The sequence below is a fragment of the Ursus arctos genome, unplaced genomic scaffold (genome assembly GCF_023065955.2).
Source record: "Ursus arctos isolate Adak ecotype North America unplaced genomic scaffold, UrsArc2.0 scaffold_13, whole genome shotgun sequence".
Classification (NCBI taxonomy): domain Eukaryota; kingdom Metazoa; phylum Chordata; class Mammalia; order Carnivora; family Ursidae; genus Ursus; species Ursus arctos.
This window is the reverse complement of record NW_026622797.1, coordinates 32,838,551-32,863,529: the sequence shown is the minus strand read 5'-3', so window position 1 is coordinate 32,863,529 and position 24,979 is coordinate 32,838,551. Positions and strand designations below refer to the sequence as shown.

General features: G+C 41.6%; 1 protein-coding gene across 2 annotated transcripts in view; it reads right to left on the bottom strand.

Annotated features, from left to right (window-relative positions):
• ARHGAP18 (Rho GTPase activating protein 18) overlaps positions 1 to 24,979 on the bottom strand; it is a 195,041-nt gene that overhangs the window by 99,646 nt on the left and 70,416 nt on the right. The gene's annotated exons all lie outside the window — the stretch shown is intronic.

Genomic DNA, 24,979 nt, shown 5'->3' with positions numbered 1-24,979 from the left:
GGCAAGAACATAAAAAGGAATAGTGAGAAATAGAGCTGGAAAAGCAGATTGGAGCCCCGATTAGAGAGAGAGCCATACTGAAGCACGTACTCATTTGTGAAGTACTTACTAAGAACCTACTATGCACCAAGCAATGTAGAGACCATGATGAACAAGCCAAACAGGATCCCAAAGGTATAGTCATGTTGAGAATATAAATGAACATACATGACCCAATTAGAGTGTTGCTTCTGAAGAGTTAATATGATGATCAGAATTAAACTAGACTAGGCTTGCATTAAAAGAGTACAATGTACACAATAAAAGGAGATTCTTTCTGAAAACTAAATTTAATGGTATAGTCCTCCTGACCCAGTTGCTTTCCATTTCACTTTTCTCCTCCCCATTGTATTAGTTCCATGTGGCTGCAAATTACTATAGACCTGGTGGCTTAAAATTTATTCTCTCATAATTCTAGAAGCTAGACATTCAAACTCAGGATCGGCGGCACCAAGGTGACAGTGAAGTTATACTTCCTCCAGACCCACTCCTTGCCTCTTCCAGAGTCTGTCGGTAGCAGCATTCCCTGGCTCTTGGCTCATACCGCATGACTTCAATTTCAACCTGCATTTTCACATGCCTTCTGGGTGTGTCTGTGAAGTCCCCCTCTGTCTTTTCTAAGAATGATGGTGATTGCATTTGGGGCCCAACTGGATAATCCAGGGTATTCTTCCATCTCAAAATCCTTAAATTAATTGCATCTGCAAAAATCCTTTTTCCAAATAAGGTGACATTCACAGATTCTGAGAATTAGGACCTTAAATCTTTAGCAGCCGTTATCAGATTACCATACCCACTTAGAAAGACAGAGAAAAAGGACAACGGGGAGAAAAGCCCGCTTGCCTAAACAAGAGCATTTACAGTGTTCTGCTCCAAATACATCTGAAGAGTTCACCTGCTTCTATATAGGTCCCGAAATGCGAGGCTGTTTGCTCCTCTGCTACATCCATGTATTTATGGTGAGAATTTAGTTAAATGAGATGGGAAAGGATGGTACAAACTAAAAGTAATATTTACTATTTTTCTCTCTTCTGCCTCCTTAGTCATAACATCAGATATCTTTGCAAAACAGCCCCTGTAAGTTTCACTTACTCATTTCAGGACTCTGGCTTGTTTCTCTGCTGTATTAAGTATGGGGAGAAAGAGCCCAAAAATGTTCAGCAAGGTAGCCCAACACAGGGGCAGTTCTTTGGCGTCTTTAGGACCATAGTTCTGGGGGAACTTGGCAGCCAGAACTTTTCCAGTCTCTAGAATAAGAAAAGTGACATGGGCATTCATGCTGGGACATTCTAGTTACAGTCACTTTTCTATAACTACAGAAGTCTTGGCTACAGATGCTTAAGAAGTCTAAGGTCAGGGGTGCCCGGCTGGCTCAGTCGGTAGAGCATGGGACTCTTGATCTCGGGGGTCGTGAGTTCGAACCCCATGCTGGGGGTAGAGATTACTTTAAAAAGAAAAAAAAAAGTCTATGGCCGAAATCATATGGACAAGAAGAGTGATAGAAACCTCCAAATTTCCAGTCCAAAAAAAAAAAAAAAGATTTCTAGTCAAATCAGTGAGGAACCTTTATGCCTTTTGTACTTTAGCAATCACAATACTGGAGGCTAGGCCAAATCTTTGCTTTCCTGACCAAACCATTTTACTAGAACAATAAAGAGACCATCTTAATCCTGCCCTGCCTCATTATCTGGTCACTTAGATCTGGAGAAATCCTGCTATTCTAGAATCCACTAAGCCTGTGATCCTTAGCTAAAATTCTTACAAGTATTTAATATTGTTAATCCATAAGGTTGAACCCTAAAAATGAAAGCATTCTGATGTAAAATATTTAACATGAATCAATAATGGCCTGTATACAAGCTCCACCCACTTTCTTCCCAGTCCAGACCTGCACCAGTATATAAATTCAATACTTAGCCTCTCAAGCAGGAATAAAGATACCACCTCATATGCTATGACACCATTACAAATACATTTCCATTTTATTTAAGCTATTAACATTTTGTGCTTTCATAAACAGAATAAATAAAACATTTCATTGTTGCATTGACTTAAAACACAGCAACAAGAAAGCAAACGCAAACTGAATAATAAACTAAAATCCACATATTACTCAAGGGTTATCTCATGTAGGGCAAGCATTACGGGACAGTACAAAACACATAAAAAAAAATCTGAACTTCACCTTCTTGTTTTCTAAGAGTATGTGTGGTGAACAATCTCGTGGGTTACATAACCTATACACGATCATGGATTACCATTTATCGGCTTGCCTCAGATAGCAGATGTGACAGGCAGCTACCTAACATGTATCGTGTCTCCTCCACTGTCTCATCATGCAGTAGCCCTCCGCTGCAGTGAAAAACCGACATTCTCTCATAGAACTCCCTGTAACTTCGTAAATTTAAAAACGCAACAATTGTGCCAGTACAACACACTGCAATTACAGAACCATGGAATTTTTAAAAGGCGGGGTCACTGGAGATCATATGAAAGCAGACATAGCATCAATCCATATCACACTTTCTGGACAAAAGTCTTTCTGTCCCTCCCCTTTCATCCCCAGTTTTTGGTTGAAACAAGGCAAGGACAACATTGGTGTCAGTGTGAAGGCATGCCAGGGCCACCAATGGCCAGGGCCACTAATGAGAGAACCCCAGCTTTGGAATATAAAACAACGTATGCAGTTTGTCTTTGCCAAGCCAGAATACGGCTATCACCACTGAAGCACACTTGTCTCATTTCTATGTGGCCTTGGGCTACTTCCTTTTCTGGCCCAGTCCCCAAAGCAACAGATGAGGTCTTAGAATGAAACAGCAGCACAAAAGGAGTCAAACCAGATCTGCCACCAACACAGGATACAAATGAGATCTCCTGGACAATTGGGTGTCATCTGTGGAAACACGGATTGCTGACACTGGGGTAAGAGAGTCACATTCTTTCATATTTGGGTAACACATTAAGCTGACACCCTAGGGATACAAAGAAAGATGATTAGGCCCCCAAACACAGTCATATAACCAGCAATCATGTATTGATTGTACAGAGCATGCCACCCATTAACGAGATGTAGAGATCCGGGGATAAAGAAAACACCATGTCCAATGCTTTCATGGTTAATATTCTAGACAGCTACTAGAAATGTATACATGTAGCTGAGAACAAACAAGGGACTACACAATAAAACACAAAAGAAAATGTGGTGTTCCTGAAAAACTCGCTCACATAAAGCATTTTATCAAAGAAAAATATACTCATAACGACACATTTTTATCAAAGGACATAGCTTGATAATATTACTATCTCCTATTGGCTGTTCTATTTCTCTCTCTCCTGCCTCTGCGTTTGCTTTCCTTTTTTCCTTACTCCTATGGTTTAAAGTGTTTTTCCCAGACTTAATACTCCAGAAAAAAAAAAAAAAATTACTTCGGGGTGGAGGGAATCAATACAGAGTTGCAAACATCTTATTTGCCAAAGAACAGCATTTTTTAAAATGAAAAACTAGGTATCTATTTGCACTAGCTTCATTTCAGCAAAGACACTTGATCACAGAAAAGAATGTGATCGCATTTCATTAAGTATAAGCCACCAATATCAGAACCTTTCGTATTTGATTAGTAGTGTGAGTTATAGGGGCGCCTGGGTGGCACAGTCGGTTAAGCATCTTGGTTTCAGCTCAGGTCGTGATCTCAGGGTCATGGGATCAAGCCCTGCATGGCGCTCTGCTCTCAGCACAGAGTCTGCTTAGGACTCTCTCTCCTTCAGCCCCTCCCCTCCCCTCAAATAAACAAACACATAAATCTTTAAAAAATAATAAAAAATGAAAAGAAGTATAAATTATAGAGCAAGAAAGGTACCAAATAATAAACTGGAGAAGAGAAAAACTCTAAGGGATCAAAGATATAATGAAGAAGAGAGGCTGAAGATGGCAAAGACTGTCCCCACTTTCCAATTTTCACTAGGGCGAGCCCAGTTTACCTTTAACAATGTGATGCAAAGAATCAAGGTGTATCTCTGTCTGCATGGAGTGGCTGAGGGGGAGGAGGACACCATCAAGAATCTTAAAAATGATGCTGGGAGAACTGGAAAGTAATACAGAGGTGTTACTGTGGGAGGGGTTTTGCTCAGAATACAATGCTGAGAAAACACTCGTGAGAAAATGACTTCTTAAAGTGTAGCTTGAAAAGTGCAGAAGCTAGAGGCCAAGAAACAGGCACTGACAGCATGAGATGGTTGAAGTAGAGATTAGGGTTAGAGCAGCTGAAAAATGAAGTGCAGAACTGAGAAATTGGCGGGGGCGAGGGAGGGGGGAGGAATAACAAAGCTCAGTAAGGGGCTCCTTCAGCAGGCCTGGGCAGAGAGATGTCAGTGATGACTCAGATGTCACGAGTGGAGAAAAGGCAGGCCAGCAACAGGACTGCCAGTGGCACAGAGGAAGTAAGAGAGGAAATGATGCATAGGATAGCTAAGAGCCACTATAAATAGCTACATGTCTGTAGTCTCTCTAGCAAGAAGGCATGTGTGAAACAGTCTGCATTCCACACCTTGGTTAAAATTTAACTGGGAGAATAGCAACGTATTAATTGACACAAACTGTTGCTTTCTACAAACTGTTGCTTTAGCATAGATGTCTAGGAATGTGCCTGGAGGAAAACAACAACAACAACAACAACAACAAAAAAAACAAGAAAACACCGAGAGAAAGTTAAGTTCAACAGTGCCTAGCCCTGGAGCAGTGGTATAAGGGGCCTTTAATTTCCTTCTTTGCGCTTTTATTTTTCCAAATTTTCTCTAATAGGAATGCTATTTTGTTGGTAGAATTTGTGGAATTTCATAACTAAATATGATAGAATGCTGTGTGTTCATTTGTAAGTTTCATGGGCCCACATACACATACATACATACACACACACACACACACACACACACACACACACACAACGCGTCCACCTACTTCAGCTCTCATAGAACTTTTAGCACACTGGGAGCACTTCGAAAGAGCACGAACACGTCCACAGATGTTAATGTGGATCGTCACAGTCTGCCATCTGCTGACTTTCACATCCACTACATATATCAGAAGTGTGCAGATGGACCATACTTTGGCCACGTGAATCATGAAAGCCAAGAAATTTCAGCCCACTATGTTACATTATTTAACCTAAAGCCTGACACTGCCAAGGACCAATGTCACAAAAAATTTTCCACTGAGGTCTGTAAAAAATCCTTCTAGAATTACAGAAGGTCTCAGTACTTAAGATTTCCTAGTACTAAATAAGGCACCTGATGGTAATAAAGAATGGATACTTCCAAAGTAAATTGGGCAAATCCAGTATGCAGGGTCACTAAAACAGACAATGGTGATCACTCCTCCCTCAAACTCCACCCGTGGACTGTGGCCATGCAGCAATCATTAAGACAACAGACTCTGGAAAACAGACTGCCAGGGTTCTGAGCCCCCCTCTGCAACTTTCCTAGTGTGTTGTCTTTGAGCAAGTTTCTTAACCTCTGTGCCTCGGTTTCCCCGACTGTAAACAGAGACAATGATGATACCTAACCTTCATGATATTGTGAAATTTACAGAAGTCAATATTCATATACAAGACATTGTGATGCACACAGTGTAGTACTAGGGAACGACGGGACACTGTATAGCGAGGTTAACTAGTACTATTTTCATCCTAAAGCAAGATGTTGAAAAAGTCTCAGCCTTCGCAGAAGTTATACTCAGATGCAACCAAAGACTGTGCAAATCATGTTCATAATCATCTGATACAGTTTTGCCATATTCAAAAATACAAAGTTGCTTTTTTTCCTTCCCACTTCCTCTTATTTTCCCTCCTGACCTATATGCAGAGATGAACACAGCTAATACTGGAGTTCTGCAAAAATAATGGCATCCCAAGAGTAAGAGGCCTAGATGATTTTTCCCCCCAACTGTATCATGCTCCTCCCTGTTCAAACCCTCCCCTAAGACACCAAGGAAAATTCTTTACTCAAAAACCCAGTGTGTTGACAAGTTCTAAAATCAAAAGCAAGTTGACTCACTGTAAAAGCAAAACGTCTGTACTAAAGGAAAATTAAATAAATATATATTTTACAAAAGGCTCTAATAACTAGATCTCCTGCTGTGCAACCAGTCTCTAGGAACCCAAACTCTGATTATTTCCTCAAGACACCTCTCTGGATAAAAAATCTTTTCCCAGCAGGGCCATCCATTTGTGTACTGAGTGCCAGCACAAAGTGAAATACAAACTTCTTTGAGAGCCAACCCTCCATCCCCTGACCCACAGCGGTAGGTTGCTGTCTTCCTCAGCCATGCTGTCATTGGCTCTTGCCCTCTGAAGCTGGGCTGCTCATCTCCTAGTGAGCTTGTCTTTTCCCAGCCACTCACGCAAGCTCTCTGAGAATTTTACTTTTTATTATTAGGCAGCCCTAGAAAGCTCACCCCACCCCCCAGTCTGGGCAATGACAGTAGCTTCTAGTGTAGCACACCACCAGTAAGAAGTCGAACCAAAGTTTCCCCATTGGGTAAGCTGACAAATGCCAGAGGCGTACCCAGAATTCCCTTGTCTCCTCACAGGGAACTTCTTCCAAGCTCAGCCTTTTTCCCTGGGATACTAAGAAAGCCAACCACTTGGATATACCAGCAAAAAATGGGCTGAGAACTTTCAGAATCCTCAGATTTTTCAGCCTGGAAGTATTTGTACAAACTTCTGTCTTTCTCCCGATTCACATTTCTTTCAGAAGTGAATTATCTCCCTTAAAATAAAATAAAATAAAATAAAATAAAATAAAATAAAATAGGGGCGCCTGGGTGGCTCAGTCATTCGTTAAGCGTCTGCCTTCGGCTCAGGGCATGATCCTGGAGTTCTGGGATCGAGCCCCGCGTCAGGCTCCTCTTCAGGAAGCCTGCTTCTTCCTCTCCCACGCCCCCTGCTTGTGTTCCCTCTCCCACTGGCTGTCTCTCTGTCAAATAAATAAATAAAATCTTTAAAAATAATAATAAAATAAAAATAAACATTTTAAAAGATTTTATTTACTTGAGAGAGAGAGCACTCACAAGGGAGAGAGAGACAGAGAGAGAGAGCGGGTTTGCACATGTGGTGGGGGGGAAGGGGGGGACGGAGGGGCAGAAGGGGAGGGAGAAACAGACTCCCTGTTGAGCAGGGAGCCTAACATGAGGATCCCGGGGTCCTGGGATCATGACCTGAGCCAAAGGCAGCCGCTTAACTAAGTCCCCCAGATGCGCCAAAAAACCTTTCTTTATAAGCACACAGTTTCATCACTTCAAGATGTCAACTGGCTGCAAGTGCTAAGGAGGGATCATGCTCGCTTGCTTGCTTTATATACCAAACCCTCGGGACTTGCAACTCCAGTTCACGGGTCTCAGAGAAATTGTAAACTACCAGTTTCCCACCTTCCATATTACTGCGAATGGTAGAAACTACAAATGTTAACTCTGGATACACAAGGGTCTGAGGGTTTACTGACAGAGCTTGTGGCTGAAACCTCACTGCCAGAGTGTTAAGAAGGTGTTTCTGGCCTGTCTCGAGCATCAAGTAGTATTCCTCAGGACACCCCAAGCACAGGCTCAAAGCCCACCAAAGTCGGCCTGGCCTGAGAAAACTTCTTTCATTCTCTTTTCTAAGCATGGGAAGGAGGTAGACAAGCATCCTTGTTCTAGGAAGGCAGACTCCACTACAGGAAATGAATTTACAGGCAGCTACTTACATTCATATGAAAAGCCCCCCTTCCTTCTAACCTACATCTTCACCTGCGTTGACCATCTCCCTATCTCCTCATCACGTGTTGTGTAGCTCTGGATATATCGTGAGCTACAATAATACTAGGACAGATGGAGGAGACTCTCTCAGATAGCCTAACAAGTTCAGCAGGGACCAAACATATTTCTTTTGTTGCATGGAGTTTGTGTGCTTTACCTAATTTAATCTTCATACCACCACTGAGGCATCGAGGTCAGCAACTTGTCCTAGGCCATATAACGAGAAAATGATGGATTCGAGATATGAAACCATGTTGTCTCACAATCCAGATCTCCCGCTTTTCACCACAGTGCCGTTACATTAGACCTGTCTCAGTTCAGCGGATCCAAGAAGCCATGACGGAGCAGGTGGGTATTCTGAAAAGTGGGAAGGTCACATGCTAACACTGATGGAAAGAAATCCCAATTCTTCAGTCAAGATTGAGCTCTAAGGCTTGCCACAAATTGGCTTCAACCTCCCCTTCCAGCCTTCCCTTCCACCTCTCTCTAGCATCCTGTTCTCTAGCCAAATTATAATCCTCATAGAACTACTCATACTGTCCAGTATGAATATTGGGGAGGAAAACCTTCCTCTACCCTACGGTCTTTCTAGCCGGACTTAGAATCAAATTGACAGGAGACAGATTAACAGGAGAAAATCAAATTCAATAGGCATATGTGCCGGGAATCCACACAGGCCTGAAAGTCTGAAGACAAAGAGGCAACAGGAAGCTTATAGGAGCTGAGGAGAGGATCAGGGGACTGAGGACACAAAGGGAGAAAGCTCATTAGCAGGAAGGTGAAAGGAAATGTTTAGAAAAACAAGGATGCCCTATTATGCAGATGAGTTCCTTAGGTAAAAGGGAGTCTGTTTATAGCTCTGTGCCTGGTACAGACTCTTCTTCCCAATGTAAGATGCTTTTCCAGCCTCTGCAGGGTCGGATTTACTTTTAACTCAAAGTCGTCTTTATGCCAAAGTGTCCCATCTTGGGGCTACCTGCCCTTGGCCCCCACATGAACCTCCCTCATCTCAGAACGCTCTTCCCCCTCAAACCAAATCCTACCTAAACCACTCTAACAAGATGAAACTTAAAACTTGCTCTGATCCTCTTAGTTGAATGTAAGATGTCCTTCCTCAGAAAATACCCAAAACAGGATTGGTTTTTGTTTTACCTCTATTATAGTGATTGTAACTTCCTGTCCTGTATCATAGATCTGTGATACGGCAGGCTGTCATGGGGTGTTCCGCGCAACTAATGAATCACTGAACACCACATCAAAAACGAATCATCTACTAGACAGTGGCTGACTGAACATTAAAAAAAAAAAAGGCAATAAATTCTATTCTAAATATTAAAAAAAAAGAAAGAAAGAAATTTGAAAACTCCTTGCGGGGTTTTCCATCTGAAGAGCTTGTGTATGTAGCATAAGACAGGACACGGAGCACCTGTTCCACAAACTTCAAGGAGTTAGGACAGCGCCGTTTGTTTGTTTGCTTGTTTTTTAAAGATGCGCCCTCCTGCACAACTGCTGCACTGGGTAATGAAAACAAATGTAGCCACGACCAGGGGTGAGGAGTCCACCTTTGGGAGATTCAGTAGACGGATTCTAAGTGCACTGCATCTCAATACTGTCCAATTAAAAAAACAAAAAAACTCTCATTTCTTTCTACCTCCTTGAGGATCTCCATGTAACAAGACCAAAAAGAGGTGGATTCTAAGTACTTCTTTAACATCCAAAAATGTATGCCCTGTTCTTCTTCTTTGTCTGGAATTTACTAAACAAGCAGAATTCAAGGGGTTGAATGCTAAGTTTCCCACTGCTGACCACTTCACCGCCAGGTCTCTGAGGCCTCTTCAGCAGCTTGGGGACGGACTCATCCATCTCTAGCCTGAGAGACAAGGAGAAAGCTGACAGCTACAAGGCAAGGATTCTCTTCTCCAATAAAGACGGGAGCTGCCCCCAGGAAGCAGAAATGGGCAGATAATGTTTTTGCATTTGAAAAACATCACCGGACTCACATGACTTGGAGGAAAAAATGCAGGAAAGAAGGTCCACCTGCACATTATTTTGCAGGAGATGGCCTTTTGGCAGAGTTTCAGAAATCACTGCAAGTATGAAGGCAAAGCACAGACATAAGACACATCTCTCTGGTCCTCTCTTTCATCCCTCAGGAAAAAATCACTCATTTTTTCCATTTGCTTCTCCTGGGGACTTGAGAAAACAGAATCCCTGGAACAATAATTCCTGTCATACCTCCCTCGCCCCCGGCATCCCAATCTTCAAATCTCCATTCTGAATTCTAGAACGAGCAGAGGTTTGACTATGTAAGTCAACTTGTCATTTAAGTTTAAAAGGGGACTAGTTAATTTCTGTTTTTAAAATGATTGCATAAATTGGGGCACCTGTCTGGCTCAGTCGGTAGAGCATGGGACTCTTGAGCTCGGGGTCCTGAGTTCAAGCCCCACATTGGGCCTAGAGCTTACTTCAAACAAACAAACCAACCTAAATTTAAATTATGAATGTAATGCTAATAACCAGAAAACATGATTGCTTTGGCTAAACAGTCCATTTGTAACATTTTATTCATCATGAAATCAATACAAATTTCCTGCCCGTGTAAATCCATATGTACGTGTGTATACAAAATGATTTGCATGGCAATTTTAAGTGAAAATAAACCAAATGACTTATTTATAAAGTACAAATATCACCCTCACCTATGTGCAGTGTCTAAAGTGGCACAATGTCATTAAAATGAATGAAACCACTGCTGAATTTATGCTTATCAGATATATTCCTACAAAGGGGATACATAATATAGAAAAGTCTTAAATATCCAATGTGGCTTATGACCTTAGTCTCATGTTATCTACCCCTACGTACAACATATAAATTCCCCAAACAGAAAATGATTCATGTTTCAAATACAATAAAACATGATGACAAATCAGATAGTAAAGAAACAGCTGATTGTTTACATTATTCTCAAGTATAATTTTAGAAACTGTAGATAAGGTTCATTTTCAAACAAATAATTAATACTGTCCTCACTTTTTATCTGAGATGTAATGCAAATAAAATATTAAATAGGGTAAATTCACTTTGAAAATACTGACGCATGGGGAAGAGGATACATGTCTACAGTTCTGAGTGAGGTAGATTTGTAGCATTTACTAGTCGTCTCAAAAAGAAGGAAAACATTTCCTACTATGATTTCATACATGTCACTATTTAGATGATTCATTAGGGATCAAATCAATCTTATATGCTTTCACAACATTTGGAAGTTTTCTTAAAATCTCCAAAACCGCAAATTCACTTCAGTGCTGTCATCATTTATTCAATATAAACTACTTTTGAGTTATGGAAAAAAGCTGCCAGTGGTATACAAACAAACACAGTGTAACAATCGCTTTGCACTTCCATCATCTGTATACCGGCCTCTGTTTAAGCTGTTCTTTGATGACTAATGTAAAGCACGTTCTATTACTGCACAAAATCCTCACAATTTAACAGGCTGTTCAATCATGACTTCAGTTCACTAAGAAAAAATGAGGTGGGGGAAGAAGCAGGGAGTATGTGAGCGGGAGGCGAGGCAGGGAATGACCCAGGAAGGGTCACCTGCAACCCAAGTAACACCAACACTTTCCCTACCCCAGTTGATAAAGGACTGCCCAGACTTTGGCCCCAGCCTTTATCAGCTGAAGCCCTAGGAACCCTGGGGATTCCACTTAAAGAGCCAGCGGATAGCGATGGGGGCAGGGAGACCTTGAATGAATCAGACCCTTTGCTTCAGCCATCACCGTGAGATGATCTCCCTCCATCTTACAATGAATTCTGTGAACTTTCACAATTTGCTCAGTAAGCTAGCTTTTCCTAATGAAATTCATCCCTTCAGTAATTCCTTCAAGATGCTTGGGTTATTGGGATATCAGGTGGAAATGTGAAGACTGGCTTTCTCCAAGCCTTCAAACTCACTGGCCAAGGGTTCCCAGAACAAAACCTAATAAGAGACATTTTTCATTTCAGTGCTATCAATTAAAAAAAAGAAGGTACACCCAAACAGGTGCCTCCCTGGCCTCATACCCAGGAAGCGGAGTTGAGGGGATCTGAACTACCCCCTCACAAGAGAAGAAAACAAATGGTCTCTGGCAAATAGCTCATCCATATAATCTCCCCCACCCCAAGTCTGTTTTCAGGTCCCCAAAAGGCTGCCAAGCGGCTACATACATGCCTCCCTGTAGCCAAGAGCTCTGGTAACTTCTATGCGCACCAGCCTGATGTTCCCACTGCTGGTCAGCCCACAGTGGCCTTCCTGGGTCCTTGGCTGCTCCTGCAGCCTACCTCCATTGCCTTGGGGGCCCCAGGTATAGCCTCAGGGCTGATGCTACCTGACACTCTGTAAGGTGACAGGAGCCACTGTCCCTCACGTCCATGACTGCTCTCCTCTTCCAGGCTCTGCCTACTTTTTTGTTTTTGACCCTGAAGCCTGGGGCCCACCCCTCTTCCCTAGACTGAGACCGCTGGGCCCACTGGCCTCACAGGAGGGCTGGGCTGCCTAGGCCTTTTTGTCAATTTTGTTTTTATACCATGAAATGTTTTCCTCTTTAAGAAATGCATGCCTTCTTACTTCCTTCTCCCAGGGAGGCAGGTTCTCCAGGGGGCTAAGCTTGCCTCAGTAGGCCCCCCCTTCTCAAGACTACTCCAGCATGCTTAGGCTCCTCAGCAACACACGATTCACATCTTCCCTCCCCTCTCTGTCCTTCCTGCACTCGCTCTATACACGGGGCAGTTAGGTAAGACCGTTCCCTGCAAACCATTTGCCTGGCTGCAGAAAAAAGATATGATGTCAAGGAGCTTAAAAAGGCACAGAATGCCAGTAGACAAATAGGAAAGCAGGCAGACATCCCCCAAAAAACTCTCCCTGGTAAAGTGACACGAGAACGGCATCCTAGGAAAGCGAGAGCACTTTGAGTGGACACAGAATTCTGTTTTTGCTAAGATTAGCAATTTGTGGCAGCGGGACATTTATGGGAACATGTCATGCAGGGACACCTTGGCCTGGAAATCAGCTATTTATAAAACAGGTCTAGGTTTAGGACCAAGAATAAGGCAGTCCCAAACCTTCAGCTTTCTGACAAGTTTCAAATGACTTTGCCTACAAATGAGAGCTCCGGAGAGGGCTGTGGGGAGGTGATCATTTGGTTAATAATAAACTAAGAGAACCTATTTGCTATGAAAAACATCCATGGCTAAAAGATAGTTACAAGTACATGCTTCCCCAGCCAGCCAGCCCTCACTCACCACCTTCTTAAGTATTTCAGTAATCAAATCAAAAGTGCTTTTGAAACACCAAATAGGACATCTCATTTTGTAGCATTTGAGTCTGTGGTAGGTCAAGGCTTTAATGTCCTTGCAACCCCCTGAAGTATTTGAATGTCTTGAATTGTTTCTTAGCAACTGTGAGAATTCCACACTTTCACAGCTCAAGGGAATGCTCATTTGGATTTCAGTGGAAATTTCTCATGCAACAGAAAGGGCAATAAGACCATCCAGATGGTTGGGGAAGACCTACAGACAACATGGACTCACAGCTGTCTTACTGTCCTATTTCCAAGGCTAAGGAAAAACTGATTATTCAGCTTTATAGAAAAATACAACCACAGTTGGGAGGCTCAGTCAGTTAAGCATCTGCCTTTGGCTCAGGTCATGATCTCCAGGTCCTGGGATCGAGCCCTGTGTCAGGCTCCTTGCTGAGCCTGCTTTTCCCTCTCCTTCTGTGGATGTTCTCTTGCTGTCTCTCAAATAAATAAATAAATAGTCTTTAAAAAAAAAAAAATACAGCCACCTAATGGCAAAGACAGTGGTGGTGGTGGTAGTGAGGTTTTAAAGGCGTATCTTGTTACTGTGTCATGCTGCTTCCGGGAGATTCTCAATGCATCTGAAGACAGTTTCAAGTTCATAAACGCCTGCTGATGGAGAGAGAAAAGAACCGCCCCTCCCCCACCTGGGGCTTTCTCCTCTATCCTATCTACAGGAAACTTCCCTTCCCCATGAGCCCCTACCACATCCCTGGCATGCCCAGACTGCTGCTTGGAAAGACCCAGATCAAGGCCTGCCACAGAAGACATCCTTCCTGAGAACGGAGGCCTCACGGTCCTCCAGACACATGTGCCTTAAGGGAGAAAAATGAGAACCGCACTTACTCTGAGCCTCTCAGTAGAAAGACAATGACCAGGCTTCACACTGGAAGTGGTCTGTACACAAACTGTGTGATCTGAGACTAGTTATTCCACATACATGAGCTGCCTTTTTTTTAAAAAAAGGATAATAATTCTCACCTTATGAGGATTAAACAAATTCCATTTTAAAGGGCTTTGCACATAGAGTACTCAATAAATATTTGTTTTTCTTTTCCTCTGTGATTTAATTTGCCCCAGTTACATGAATAGCTGACCACAAAATACCAGGAGACACCTCAAGGCCACACAAAATTATTTACTAAATGGAAGAATTTAGTAAAACTATTTCTCCTTCATTGCAGTAAAGGGTATCTTAGGGCCTGAAAGTAGTTAGAATGATCTCCCAAAGTGCCTATTTTATTACCAGTGAATTGCTTTGAATCAGATTGGCATAACCTTATCTCAATACCAAAAAGAAAAGAGTTTTTACTACAAACACGCACACAAACTACTAATCAAGTGTTCTACTGGAATTTAACTTCCTCTGTATATACTTCTAGAAACCACATTCAGTTACAGAAGTTGGGAGACAAGTAATTTCTATGAATGGCCGAGTGGTGAAGACCCTGATGGACGAATGCCCAGGTCCAAACCCCAACCCTGCCACTTACCAGCTATAGGACCTCAAGTAAGTTACTTTACCACTCTGTGCCTTTATCATGTGTAAACTGGGGCTCATACCGCCTACTGCTGGGGTTGTTATGAGGAGTAAATGAATTAAGATGGCCTCTCTAACTCACTGGTAGTAATCTTTACCTGAAAACCAATGTTCTGCAAGAAAACACTGAGATTGTCCAATTATTTTGAATGGAAAAAGCAACATATGAGGGTCTATCCAAGACCCTCAATCGGTTTTCTAAAAGGTAACACAGTAAAACTCTAGTACATAATTAACAAACCATGTTAAATGGAAAATGCTTCAAAGGCTGTTCAATGAAGATCAAATGATTAGTAAGATTAAATGCTATTTCTAGGCAGTGACATGGCACATACCCTTTTTAGTGACACTGGGTATGTAACTTGAGATATTTCCCCAACATATGTGTTTAAAATGCCATATTAGGTTTGGAGGCATGCATATAAATTTTCCCTATCAACACAAAAACAAAAAAATGTTGTATTAAAAAGCTTGTGTTCTGTGAAGCTTGGGTATTAAAAAATAAGAAACCTTCTTACTGTGGAAACATGTTCACAAAGGAGAGACTCTACCAAGTATGACTGTGTTGGTAAAATGAATTGCGGCCAGCAGAAGGGTGATTTAAGGGGCACCTGGGTGGCACAGCGGTTAAGCGTCTGCCTTCGGCTCAGGGCGTGATCCCGGCGTTATGGGATCGATCCCCACGTCAGGCTCTTCTGCTGTGAGCCTGCTTCTTTCTCTCCCACTCCCCCTGCTTGTGTTCCCTCTCTCGCTGGCTGTCTCTATCTCTGTCGAATAAATAAATAAAACCTTAAAAAAAAAAAAAAAGAGGGTGATTTAAAGAAACTCCTTCTCCTCCTCTCCCCTTCCCTTCCTCTGCCCCTCCTACAAAAAAAAGCCCAAAATATATGACTGGTTGCCTGGGTGCCTGGGTGGCTCAGTTGGTTAAGCATCAGACTCTTGATCTCAAGGTCCTGAGTTCAAGCCCTGCATTGGGCTCCATGCTGGGTGTGGAGCCTACTTTAAAAAACAAAAAAATGTTCTTATATTACTAATTCCAATATATACAATTTTTAAAATTTTTCCACATACAAAGAATAGCAATATGTTGAAATTTCACAAATTGTGTTCCCTGGAACACTGGTAATCAGTGTTGTGCAAAAAAGGAAGAGCTTCTAGGCCAAATAAATATGGAATATGCTTCTTGTTAAAATTTTTTTAGGAATTCATAATACATGCTAAGGTATTATATGCTACAACATAACCCATAGCAAACGGCTTACGTCAAAATATTACCACCACAAACCCATTTTTTTAAGATTTTATTTATTTATTCATTTATTTAGAAAAAGAACATGAGTGGAGGGGGGGAAGGAAGGAGGGAGAGGGAGAGAATCCCAAGCAGATTCCTCACTGAGCATGGAGCCTGACTGTAGGCTCAATCCCACAACCCTGAGATCAGGACCTGAGCTGAAATCAAGAGCCGGATGTTCAACGGACTGAGCCACCCAGGCACCCCCCCACAAACCCTTTCTAAATGGAACACCCAGTGTCAGTATTCCATACACAATTTCAGAAACAGAGATCTAACACTTTGGCTTATTTATTGAAGAAATTTGCTTTAAGCAGATTAACAAAGTATTAGTCTCTACTGAAATGTGTAAAAAGCTATTAGAAAGGGCTTTGCGATTTAAGGACACCTAACATGGACTCTGCTTTCAAGTTTCAAGCTGAAAAGGGATTAGTCTCTTTCTTTTGCCTGAAAAATGGAGACGATACAATTTCAATCCATCATATAGGAATGAGAAAACTGGTGAAAATGTATTTCTCCAAATCACCCATTTTAAAATCTTAGGAATTCAGTAATCTGACAAATAAACCATTACCAGCATTTCTATAGACAAATCATTTGAATGTATGTAATGCGTTCTTGCAAAAACAGTAGCAGCCCTACGTTGGAGATACAAAGTATTTTTAAAATAGAAACATCAACTAATCTTAAAGTACTGTTTAAAATTTTTTTTTCCTTAAGAGAAACACACTCCACTCCCTGAGTTCATAGGGTGTCCTAGCCACTTATCTTCCTCCTTGCTTTGAAAAAAGTGTGGCAAGAGGCCAAGAGAGTTTAGTAATACATTAGTAAAGCAAAAGTTTCTAAACAGGAAAGGAAATCCTACAGTGATGCTGTTTGGCTATGTTAAGGCTCAACGTTAGGAGTTACTGGACAGCCAAATGTAACTAACATCCTGGGAGTAGAAAAAACAAGTGGCTCCAACACTAGCAATTAATTTCTATAGAGCCTCTGGGAGCTTTTCCATATGTACGATGTGATATCAAAAATATTAGGTACTCCAAAACACTACATCGGAGCCCCAACAGTGTCTTGGAGAAAATACCGTTGGATGTAAACAAACAAAGGGCCTTTGGCAACTCTGGCGCCATGGAAGAGAGAAAATACGTTCTTTACGAGAAGTAGCTCATTTCTCCGCACTATATTCTTCTCAGCTTCACATTCACTTGTGCCTAAAATCAAATTCAAATTTAGATCCTTTTCTGAAAATCAATTTTTGAGAATCAAGCATTTTTTTTTTTTGGTGGAAAGAAGAGAAGGCTGTATAATAAATAAGTCGCCTTGCACACAATAAAATCTAACCCTTCCAATATATCAAATATCAATCAATTCACTAATATAGTTGAATTCCTATCACATACAGGGCACTGAATCCATCTACGCTTAATGTAAGAAAAATTAAGTCCCCACTTAAGGCATTCATAGTCCATGAATACAAAAAATTCTCTAAAATAAACTTACCTGATAAAGCAAGGCAGAGGAATAAGTACACATAGAACATGTCTAGACTCGCGGAGAATTTTAAAGTCAAGCTCCAGGGAACAGAGATTTCTGTATAAGAGTGGTAGGCAATAAGACCGAGAAGGCAGGGAGGGCCAGACACGACTGGAATGATAACGGAGTGGTTTAGGCCAAAGATGGCCTCCCTGGTGCAACCATTCCCCTGTAAGAGGTCAAGCTTATTCCTCCATGCTCTTGAATCAGAGCTGGCAAAGATGGCCTCCCTGGTGCAACCATTCCCCTGTAAGAGGTCAAGCTTATTCCTCCATGCTCTTGAATCAGAGCTGGCCTAGATTAATTGGCCAAAAGAATATGCTCATGTGGCCCTGAGTAATTTCTGAGACTAGGCCCTAAGAAGCCCGGCAGGCTTCCCCTTCACTTCTTGGAACGCTCACTCTGGGTAAGCAAGCAAGAGTGTAGGAAGTCAGACAATCCCGCTGCTGTACTGCCTGAGAGGAAGCCCAGGCTCGTCGTGTGGAGAAGATGCACGCCAAGCAATGACCCACCAGCCCAGGTACCAAACCAGTACGTGAAGAAGCCTCTGGTGACCTCCACCCTCAGCCCACCCTGCTTCACAGACCCCAAGAAAGAACTTGACTGTGATGTTCCAGAATCACGAGAGAAAAATTACTACTATAAGCCACTAAATTTTGGGGTGGTCTATTACAGAGCAACAGGTATCTGAAACCTCCACCTTGACCTTTAAGAGAGAGGTCACCAACCAGAGGTGCCTGTGTCAGATCCAACTTACAGGCAGGATTTTGGGGGGCTCAGTATTTTTTTAATTCCAGTTAAATTTTCTACCCAAACTCACATTTTTCTGAGGCCTGCACTTTCCAGTCATCCACTTCATTCACTTATTATGCAACCTGCCAGCCCTCTATTGATTTTTTTTAAGATTTCATTTATTTATTTATCTGGGGGGGGGTGCAGAGAGGGAGGGACAAGCAGACTCTGAGCTAAGCATGGAGCCCAATGTGGGGCTTGCTCCCACAATCCTGAGATCATGAGCTGAGTCAAAATCAAGAGTCAGATGCTTAACCAACTGAGCCACCCAGGAGCCCCCCTCTATTGATTCTTAAGTATATAAACCTTTATCTAAAGCATGCAAAGCAAAGGATTAACACACTTACAAAATCACCTAAACACATCCAGTGTGGTAACACTGTGTGATTATACTATAATCACAGAATGACTATAATTTGAAAGAATTTTAGTCTGCAAATACTAAAACATATATATATACCCATTTTCAATAATAACAGTGATTGGTTTCAAAACATAGAACACTATATAAATTTACTTCTACCTTGACCCAAATAACTTCTATCAGATGATGGACCGTATTATTTGGATCAGAGAGAAATAACAGACACACACTTAGTAACTCTAGTAAAAACATTAATTATAGAATAAGTTGATTGAGTTACATGTTTCTAGACCACCTATAAATAGCCAAAGTTCCTTTCAACTTTCAGTTGCCAACTCACCTTTTCTTAAAACCAAATCTCAATTATTCAACAATAAATTATTTTAAAGTTTTATGCCTCATGCCAGGACTTCCTAAATAGGATACTGAAAAAAAATTATTTTAGAATCAATTTGAATTATATTGCAAGCTCCTCCCTCAGAGCAGGAATTCTTACATTTATTTTATTCTGGGCTTATCATTTACGGTCAAAAAAGACCTTCACAGCTTACTTAAAATACCTATTAAAATGTTTTAAACAATTTAAAATTTAAGATAGATATTCCATATTAACATAACCTAATACCTTTCTAAGTTACCTGAATTTTTCTAGGTAAGATTTCAATTGTATGCTTATCAATATCATTCCTATGATTTTCCTCAAAATACAGATGATATCTGATAGACAGTAGTATTCAGAGATAAACCAGATCTCTACAGTAGAACCACCCAAACCAAAATCCTCATTAATGAGAATCCAATATCCTCCCACGTGATTCCAGTTTCATAGCAGCCCGATATTAAACCATTTCCCACTGAATCACATATTCTTCTCACCTGATTCAACTAGGATCACAAGAACATCTATCAATTTCCACCTTCCTAACTCTTCCAAAACAAAGGACAAATGGAAACAAGTGCATAAGCCCTAATGGAAGACAGGCACATGTGTAGGAGACATGGAAAGTCTTCATTGGGGGGAGAAGCAGATCTCCCCTGTGCCTCAGGAGGCACACGGTACTAGAGTAAGGCAAAACTACAGGCAGAAAAAAAAAATAGCAACTCTCACTTCTCAATTCATGAAGGTCCTAAGAGGCACCAAAGAAACACTGAGTAATAACCTCCAACTTAGTTGAAGATTTTATTTGAGTTTGAAAAATGTATTTGGAAACCTGTTGTTGGGAGCTCAGAACACATTTTCCCCATAGCAACAATGCTACAGATAAATAGCACGTTGAGCTGGGTGGCTAGTGAAAAGAAATCTCAACTCTAAAATGGCACAATTGGAGGATTTGCAGCCCTATGGAATTTAAACATCATTTATACTATCGTTTTCCCATGGAAAACAGCTTTTGCCTTTCTAATGGGTATCCATCTCTCCCCTCCTACCAGGCCACCCCCTCATTTCTTCCTCTAGTACCTCTACTTCCACCAAAAAGTCCCCAGTCTCTTAGAGCGGGAAGCAAAACCGTCTGCTCTTGTGAGCCTTTTGTAAGCAGGAGCTGCGGAGTTTTTCAGCAATTTGAAATGCAGGTGCACGGATGGATTTGAGAACTGCCGAAGAGGACAGAGTTTCTGGCCTAGGGCCCAGGGCCCACTAGGCATTTAGAGTAAATTTATTATGTATGACACAGATGAAAAGAAAAACCAGCAGTACAGTTTTCAGATTTGTGTGCTAAATGGGAAAGGGGATGGGGCTCAGGGGGAATTGGGCGGTGGGGACATACCCCCCTCCAGATCTGTGCCATGGATATCATACCCTCAAGAGATCTGGTCCATGGAACATCACTTCTTTTTTTTTTTTTTTTTTTTTTTTTTTAAGATTTGAGAGAGAGAGAGAGAGAGAGCACGTGGTAGAGGAGGCAGAGGGAGATGGAGAAAGAAACTCAAGCAGACTCCGTGCTGAGCGTGGAGTCTGACATGGGGTTGGATCTCATGACCCTGAAATCATGACCGGAGATGACACCAAGAGTCAGATGCTTAACTAACTGTGCCACCCAGGTGCCCCCATCACTTCTTGGTTATGAAATCAACAGTTGTTCATAAAGCACACACATATATCGTAAGGGGAAAAAAGCAAAAAGTATTCTTTCCTCAAAGATTTTGCTTTAGTTAATAGTAACATACCAGTACATTTACCTGTAAGTATTCAAATAATATAGAGTCAGTTTACTCTTTGAGGAACATCAGCAAATAAGTCTTCCTTGCTCTATGTGAGATGATGTCACGTATGAAGAGTAACAAATGATTTAGAAACGTACATCTGCCCAAACTATAAAAAACTACTCAAAACAGTCACCTGAGCCCAACAAGGGTTCAATACCTTTAAACCCTTAAGATATTTTTTGTATTCCCAGTAGTTATTAAAATAAACATAATCTGAGATATTTTTATAGCTTATTCCACAATTATTATTTTTTTCCACAATTATTTTTAAAATCAAGAAGTTATACCGCCTATCAAACATTCTTTTCCCCAAGTCATTTACAAACCAATCTCAAAAATGCTAAGAGTATTTCCAAATTAATTCACCAACAGGTAATTTGACTCCCTTACATCATAGAAAAATTGTTATGATTTTAGTCAAGCACTCTTCTAAGTACATTACATATATTAACTCATTCGATCCACCTAACAACTCCTGCATTAGGTATTTTTCTCTCCCGTTTGCAAAAAGAAAAGAAAAAACTAAGGCCCATGACATTTAACAACTTGCCCAAGGTCTCACAGCTATTAAATGACAGAGCCAGGATTAGGACCCAAACCTCGTAGTTCCAAAGGCTGTGTGTGTAATCACTACACCTTATTCCCTCTCACATTCATTCATTAAAACTTTTATTACCTGCCTGAGGCACTTTGCTAAGGCCTAGGTGTAAAGAGACCAAAAAAACAAAAAACAAAACAAAAAGGCAAGGTCTCCAACCTCAAGGAACTTACATTTTAGTCCACAGAAGTGCAAATTAAACCAAAAAGTTCAGTATGGCAATTCAAATTAAGTGACTCGAACTTATAGTAATACTCATCTATTTTTTTTTTAAACTCAAAAGCCACATATTTGGTCTTTATAATTAACCTTGTAAAGCAGACAGAGCATTATTACACCCATTTCATAGATGAGGAAACAGATAAAGGTAGATGTGCTCAACAGCTTAGCAAAGATGCCAGCCACATCCCTTCTGAGGATCTGCTCTACCCACAAAACCTGCTTCACTTAAAAGACCCCGAGTCGTCAAATCATAAGAATCATAGGCTTCCTGGGGCAGCTCAAGAAGATTAACTGGGCAATTCGATCCCCTTTCAAAACTTTGAAATTAGGAAACAGAGAGATGGGTCAGTTTGCTAGGAGATACAAGTTCATAGAGGGCAACAAGGCTGGGGCATCCATTAAGAGCCGAGCTCAGGTTTAAAATGATGAGATTATAAAGCCCGCAGACAGAAAAGAATAAAAGAGTATCAACAGAGAGTGAGCAGACATGCCACGTGACCCGTCAGTGAGGGAGAAAGACAGGCAATGCTTCCTCTGCCCAGGCCCCAGCTGCCTGCAGTAAACCTCATTTTCCCTAAAGACACTCAAGGGTTCTCTGCCAAAGCAACCACCAAACAGCATGCGTAAAGGAGATGACGTTTCACACTCTCTTTCAGCAAAGAAATTCAGATACGTAGCGCACTTGAGTTTGGAAGAGACTCCAGATGTAGTAACTGGCCACACCAGTCTCCATGGTTTCTGTTTACTTCTTGCAAAAATGGGATAAACTTGGCCGGCTCGCCGCAACAGACGCAGCAGTCCAAAGAATGTGTATTCCGAATTATCCGGACATCTGCCCTTCTGCTCCGTCTACCCTAATTCACTCCTGACACCTTTATCTATCCCCACTCCCCTCAAGTAAAGAGATTTAGTCTTTATCTCTTATCAAAAGAGCAAAGAAGTCCTTAAATATCAATACACACTAAAACATTACAGCAATTTCTTCTCAGATTTAGGTCAGGACAGAAATCATCTAGAAGGGAGAATTCAGGAGAGGATTGCATCACACCTAATCTAGCACACCTTCTTTCCCAAACCAAGCCTGGAGAATCCTCTGTTGACCTCCCCGGACCCCACCCCTGCCTCCCCACCATCACCATCAGACAACAGCCTGGAGGCCTCAAGCTCTCCAGTTATGCTGTTCTAAGCTCTCTCCCAGAGACACCGCTAGGGTGACAAGTAGAAAGGCTTCTGAGGACCCTTAGGCAGAGCTGAATGAAGAAAAGGCAGGACAGGAGAGAGAGAAGGCAGCCAAAGGAAATGAGGCGTACAAATCCATGACCATGGAGCACAGGGAGCCCTCCACTTTGGACAAGGGCAGGCTCAACCTCTAGGATGCGGGTCTTTTTGCTAATGAGGGAATGTTACTCATATGTACAGCTGACAAGGAATTTAAAAAGAAGAGAAAAAAAATAATTCATTTTGGAGGTCCAATTGTTAAAAACAACTAAAGCCTAAGGGGCACACAATCTGGTAGCAACAAGTCCATCATTAAATGCATCAATTTGAGTTCATTTTGGGTCAACACTCCTGAAAGCATGACAAATACCAAAAACTTAAAACATAAAAAAGAACATGAACCTTGATTTTTTAAAAGATTTTATTTATTTTATTTGAGAGAGAACAAGGGAGGAGCAAAGGGAGAGGGACAAGCAGACTCACCACTGAGTGCAGAGATTGACTCAATGGGGGGGGGGGGGGGGGCGGCGCTCAACGCCAGGACCTCTGAGATCATGGCCTGAGCTGAAATCAAGAGTCAGTCGCTTAACCAACTGAGCCACCCAGGCACCCCAAGAACATAAAATTTTAAATAAGCACAAGTTCCACTTAGAGAGACAAGAGTAGACAGCGCAGTTAAGTGGACCATGGAAAACAAAAGGGTTTTGGCAGGGTTTGGGTTTTTTGTTTTGTTTTTTGTTTTGCGAGTAGATGAGGGAGCGGTTCTTGAGATTTATAAATCCTTATATTTGAAAGGCATAAACCTAATATAAGTTCCATGAAGATCACTTTAAACAGGCCCACTGAATTTACAAACTTCACAGATGAGGGCTGTTAAAAGGCAAATATCACGTAACTCTAAATAAAGGTGAGACCTGCCCACTTGGAGTACTGGGTGTGTCTTTTAACGATTCAAGAGAAAATTCTGGATAAGGCTTCTAAACTACACAGTAAAGAAGTTTTCAGAAAATCCTCTTATGTCATGAAACGGACGACTAGATTCATCTAGAAGCAATTATCCATATGGACAGGTTAAAAATGCATTTGGAATGCCTTAAAAGCTAAGGTGGGAAACCCAGAGACACTCTTTGAAACCAAAACACGCTGTTCTTTCAGTGTTCACTATCCTCCCCAATCACTGGCTTCGCATCTCACTTTGTGCAAAAATTAAATTCCTCAAGTGGGCTACAAAACCATCAGATCTATCTACCTGCCCCAGTTAGTTTTCTGCTCCTCAAAGCCACTTACTCCCAACCACTCCAGCCAAGCCCGGCTCTTTGCTCCTCCGGGGGCATTGCTCTAGGGCTAACTCCAGGCTCATGGCCCATACACCCTACCTGGCTCTACCTTGAAAGCTCTTCCCCTAACGCTTGTCCCCAGACATCTGCGAGTCTCACCTACTCAGGCCTTTGCTTTCTACTCTGTGTCCTCCCCTCTACCCCCACATGCAGGTGTTTGTCTGTTTTTTCCCCCACTACAGCCTCAGCCGTCGGACAACAGCCTGACACATAGTGAGAGCTTAATAATTATATGCAGAATGACTGAGTGACTGAAAGGTTATGCTTACGACATAATTTTATAGAACCAAGAACTGGGTAGGATTTGAAAAAGTCTAGAATTAAACAAAGCATATGAAAATGGCCACCTTCTTCCATTTGGCATATGGGGCAGTAGTTCTTAGAGGAGGAGGAAGGAAGTTTGGGACAAGGAGTCCAGTTGCCTAAAGGAGACCCACCCACATTCCATCTTGCCATAAAAGTCAGTGTTTACAGACCTCCATGTGGCCCATCAATGCCCCAAGGCAGGCTCACTAAAAGCAGCCCTCACTAGTTCAAATTCTCAATGTTGCTACAGATCAAAAGGACATTTCCAAGGTCTTTCAAATGCCAGAGCCCTGAACTTGTACATTATGGTTCATTTTCAGTTATGCCAATTTTAGTTAAGCACATAAATCATGCCCATGTTTCTGAACACATGACAAAATGATATTTATGAAAATGCTCCTGAAAT